Here is a 5,776-nt window from a genome sequence, read left to right on the forward strand (position 1 = left end):
TACCCTTCCCTCCATAGCATGTCTTATGCCTTTTCAATATCTAGAAAGACCACTCTAATGAACCATTGTGCCTCATACTTTTTGGTATTTCAGTTTCTAAGGCTATGTCTACACTATGCACCTTTCAGTGACAGCCGTGCCGCTACAGCTGTGCCACTAAAAGGTGTGCAGTGTAGCCACTCTTTGTCGGCAGGAGAGAGCTCTCCCGCTGAGAAAAAAACTTCCACCCCCAACAAGTGACAGTAGCTTTGTCAGCAGGCAAGCTCTCCCAGCGACAAAGCGCTGTTCACACCGGTGCTTTTCATCTGTAAAACTTTTGTCATTCGGGGAGCGGGGTGTATTTTTTCACACCCCTAAATGACAAAAGTTTTACCAACGAAAGTCCAATGTAGACAAAGCCTAAGTTAGCAATATGATCAGTGCTGCATCTTCCTCTCCTAATACCACTCTGCATCTCATCTATAATGCCATTGTTTCCCAAATAGGAAACCAGACTTTAATTCACCTTCTCTCCATAATTTTACCCAGAGAGGAAGTAAGGACAACTGGTCTATATGCATCCACTTTTGTGGCATAGTTTGCCTGGTTTCCATATTGGAATTACTACTGCATGTTTCCGCCCTACTGGTCATGATGGGGTGGGCGGGGGGGCACAATTGAAAGGGGAGGATATGTGATTGCCCCACATGTCTCCTCCCCCGCCCTGTGCCCAGCCCAGGGCCACCACATTCTCCACACCCCATGCTACCTACGGGGGAGAGCACTCTGTCCTTCTTCTGCTGCGCCTTCCCCCTTGGGCACACGCACTCATCCTGCCCTCATCGTTCATGTAAACATGCCTTTCGTCACACCCAGTGTGTTCTTGATCAGCTCTTTCCTGCCGTATAACTATAAATGAAACAATGGAAGGAGGGGTTTTCCAAAGCCAAAACACAACCATTAGTTCATCTGTTTGTGCTCTTGCCAGCATCCTAGCCACTGGTGCAAGCAATTCAGTGTTCTGGGCAGCTGTCTAGGAATGGGTGCCAGAGAAAACTGGGAGGAGGCATATTGCAACCCACACTGGAACAGTCATTGTTTGTTCTCTCAAATATTGGTTAATTCTAGTTCTCATCTTTGCCCAGACAGATGTGGTCAGATGGGTTATGGAGAAATTCATCTACGTGGCACGGCAGTCGAGAGCATGAACTGGTACAGATATACGTCCCCCTCCTTTGGCTAGAACTTGCTGTGGTATCACAGAGAGGGCATGGGAGTCATTCTGCTGGGAAAGTGCCAGAGCATCCTTCGCAGATGACTCATCGCATACGGTGTGTAGGCACTGGTGTGACATTCAGGAGAACTGGGTTGCAATATGCCCTAGGGAGGCAGCCCGTGTGGGGTGCAGTGATCGCTCAGTGCGTAGGGAGCTTGCCGGAGCTCTGCGTTAGTCCGTATTCAGTTCCAACCAGCTGTGCATAACGATAAGTCCTTCTCGGTGCCCTGCCCAGACTCTCTAGAGCCCTCAGGCTTTGTGCATTTCTCAGACTAGAGTCCCCTTCATAAGCTCTTTAAATAGGTGAGAGTCACACTGAGAAGCCCAGTACTCAGCCAGCAGTACCATTAATGACAATGAGAGTAAAGTGTTACTCAGTGAGAGTCACGGTGGCAAACTCTGCCCCCAAATGAACCTTACTTCCCGTACGCGGAGTCAGTGCTGTTCCTGGCACCCCACAGAGCAGTCCAGTGGATGTGCAAATAGCAAAGCATGATTGTGATAGGCCTTAAAAACCTCTAAGGATGGAGACAATCTAGCTTGCTTTCTATTCACCTTATAGTCCATTCATCCAATCCATACTTGTTTAACTTGCTGGCAAGAACTTGCACTTGGTGAATCTATGTTGACTGTTCCTGATCATCTTCCCCTCCTCCAAGTGCTTCAAAATGGATTCCTTGAAGACCTGCTCCATAATTTTTCCAGGGACTGAGGTGAGGCTGACCGGTCTGTAGTTCCCCCAGATTCTCCTTCTTCCCTTTTTAAAAGATGGGCACTATATTTGCCTTTTGCCAATCATCCGGGACCCCCCCCCCCCCGATCGCCATGAGTTTTCAAAGATAATGGCCAATGGCTCTGTAATCACATCAGCCAACTCCTTCAGCACCCTCTGATGCATTAGATCCAGACCCATGGATTTGTGCATGTCCAGCTTTTCTAAATAGTCCTTAACCTGTTCTTTCACCACTGAGGGCTGCTTACCTCCTTCCCATACTGTGCTGTCCAGTGCAGCAGTCTGGGAGCTGACCTTGTCTGTGAAGACAGAGGCAAAAAAAGCATTGAGTACTTCAGCTTTTTCCACATCATCTGTCACTAGGTTGCCTCCCTCATTCAGTAAAGGTCCCACACTTTCCCTGACCTTCTTCTTGTTGCTAACATACCTGTAGAAACCCTTCCTGTTTCCCTTCACATCTCTTGCTAGCTGCAACTCCAATTGTGCTTTGGCCTTCCTGATTATATCCCTGCATGCTCGAGCAATATTCTTATACTCCTCCCTAGTCATCTGTTCAAGTTTCCACTTCTTGTAACCTTCTTTTTTGTGTTTAAGCTCACCAAAGATTTATCTGTTAAGCCAAGCTGGTCGCCTGCCATATTTGCTATTCTTTCTGCACATCAGGATGGTTTGTTCCTGTACCCTCAATAAGGCTTCTTTAAAATACAGCCAGCTCTCCTGGACTCCTTTCCCCCTCATATTAGCCTCCCAGGGGATCCTGCCCATCATTTCCCCTTAGGGAGTCAAAGTCTGCTTTTCTGAAGTCCAGGGTCCATATTCTGCTGCTCTCCTTTCTTTCTTTTGTCAGGATCCTGAACTCAACCATCTCATGGTCACTGCTGCCCAGGTTGCCACCCACTTCTGCTCCTACCAATTCTCCCTGTTTGTGAGCAGCAGATGAAGAGGACCACGGCCCCTAGTTGGTTTCTCCAGCACTTGCACCAGGAAGTTGTTCCCAACACTCTCCAAAAACTTTCTGGATTGTCTGTGCACTGCTGTATTGCTCTCCCAACAGATGTCAGGGTGATTGAAGTCCCCCATGAGAACCAGGGCCTGTGATCTGGAAACTTCTGTTAGTTGTCCAAAGAAAGCCTCATCTACCCCCTCCTCCTGGTCTGGTGGTCTATAGCCAGGGCCGGCTCCAGGCACCAGCTGAGTAAGCTGGTGCTTGGGGCAGCAGATTGTTCGAGGCGGCATTCTAGGGCAGCACAGCCGCTTTTTGTTGTTGTTGTTGTTCTGCTCTGGCCGCCCTGTAGGGGGCGGCAGCACGGAGAAACAGAGCGCCCTGCAGGGCAGTCCTCTTCCTTCCCTCCCTGCTGACCGGAGCGGAGCCCTCGCGGCAGGCGGCAGGAGGCGGCACAGCGAGAAGGGCCGCGTGGCAGCACCCCTGCTGTTAGGGTGACCAGATGTCCCGATTTTATAGGGACAGTCCTGATTTTTGAGTCTTTTTCTTGTATAGGCTCCTATTACCCCCCACCCCCGTCCCGATTTTTCACATTTGCTGTCTGGTCACCCTACCTGCTGTAGCCCTGGCCACCCCCTTCTCTCTCTCTCCCGCCCGCTCCCTCCCCCTCCCCAGCCGGTCCCCCTGCACCCGCACTCCGGCCATGCCGCAGGTTTTTTTCTTTTTGCTTGGATCGGCCAAAAAGCCAGAGCCGGTCCTGTCTATAGCAGACGCCCACCACAACATCACCCTTGTTGCTCTCACCTTTAAACTTAACCCAAAGACTCTCAACAGGCTTTTCTCCAGTTTCATACTGGAGCGCTGAGCAAACATACTGCTCTCTTACATACAGTGCAATTCTTCCACCTTTTCTCCCCCCCTGTCCTTCCTGAACAGTTTATACCAGGGGTGTTGGGGGGGGGACTCGAGGTCATGGCAGAGGGCTGGGGTGTGTGGAGGTGCAGGGCAGAAGGCTGGGTGTGGGGGGTGTTCAGGGCAGAGGGCTGGGGTGTGTGTGGAGATGCAGGGCAGAAGGTTGGATGTTGGGGGGGGTGGACTCGAGGTCAGGGCAGAGGGCTGGGAGTGTGTGGGGGGTGCAGGGCAGAGGGATGGGTGTGTGTTGGGGTGAGGAGGTGCAGGGCAGAAGGCTGGGGTGCTCGGCTGGTGGGGGTGCTCCCAGCCCCCTGCCCTGAGCAGCTCATGGCAGGGGGCTGGGAGGGATATGACCTGTTCCACCACCTTCCCCCAGGCCCATCTCTGCCTCCTCTACGGAGCAGCGAGCACGCTGCGCTCGGCTCTGCTCCTCCAGGAGGAGGAGGGGCCGGAATGCACCACGTTGTGTGAAGAAAGGGGGGAGGAGGGAAGCTTGGCTGCTGCAGGACCAAGCTTCTGCCTCCTGCCCCTGCAGGGGAGAGCAGTGGGTGGGGGGGCTGAGTGGGACGGGGGGCCGGGATCCCCTCCCCACCGCTCTCCCCTGTGGGGACAGGAGGCAGAAGCTTGATCCTGCGGCAGCCAAGCTTCTCCCTCCCCCCTTTCTTCGCACAACGTGGTGGATTCCGGCCCCTCCTCCTCCTCCTCTCAGTGGGCAGCAGCGTGCCACTCGGAATCGGCTCGCGTTCTGTGTTTGGCACACGTACCGTAGGTTGCCGACCCCTGGTTTATACCCATCCATGACAGTGCTCCAGCCATGTGACTTACCCCATCAAGTCTCTGTTATTCCAATCTCATCATAGTGCCTTGACTGTGCCAGGACTTCCAATTCTTCCTGGCTTGTTTCCCAAGCTTCTTGCGTTGGTGTACAGGCATGTAAGGTAACTAGCTGATTGCCCTTTCTCAGTATGAATCAGGAGGCCTGCCTGGTTGCACCCTCCTCCTTGTGTTTCCTCCTGGTATCCCACTTACCTCTGGGCTTAGGTCACCATCCCCCGGCGAACCTAGTTTAAAGCCCTCCTCACTAGGTTAGCAAGCAGGGATGTTCTTTGGCTCATGTTATACAGGAGATAAGATTAGATGAGCACAATGGTCCCATCTAGCTTTGGAATCTATGAACCTCTGAAAAACGGCTCTTACCTGACAGATATTCCATATTTGCACCATTACAGCCGACACTGTCAAAACCGGCTACAACATCACTGTTAAACGGTAGCCACATGGAGGTTTTTACCAGTATAACTATACTGGTTTAACTATAGCAGTAGAGCTGAGTTAAATTTTTTAGATGATGGGGTTTTTTTTTTACAAAAAATCCGTAATTGGGTAAATTGCAACATCTAGCAAATTTGTGTCAAATGTGCCAAATTGTTTCAGCTGAAAAAGAAAAGAAAATTTCAGAAAAAGTCAAAATATTTTTATTTTTTCGATTCAAAATAACATTTCATTTAGAATTTTACTTCCATTTTATTAATAAAAAATGTAAAAAAACAAAAACCACACAAATGAAACAAAACATTTTGTTTCAGGTCAAATAAAATATTTTGTTTGACCTGGAATGATTTGTTTTTTTTTTCTGTTTTTGCTTAGGTCAACCTGAAACAAATATTTTATTTTATTTTTTGTTAGTTTTTGGTTTGGCCACAGAACTGAAAAAGTCAGTTATTTGCACAATTCTACATACCAATATAATTATACCAGTATAACTGGTAAAACTTTCCTAGGCAGACAATGCCGTAGGCTGCTATTAATGTATCCAATGTTAGCTACTCTTCATGAGGGGACAGAAGAGCCCCCCTCTCAAGACTACAGTGAGGAAGGGGATATTCGTTCCGGTTTCTCTGTGTTTTATGAATGATGCAGAGACAATAGGAAG

The sequence above is a fragment of the Chrysemys picta genome, chromosome 1, assembly GCF_011386835.1.
Source record: "Chrysemys picta bellii isolate R12L10 chromosome 1, ASM1138683v2, whole genome shotgun sequence".
NCBI classification, from domain to species: domain Eukaryota; kingdom Metazoa; phylum Chordata; order Testudines; family Emydidae; genus Chrysemys; species Chrysemys picta.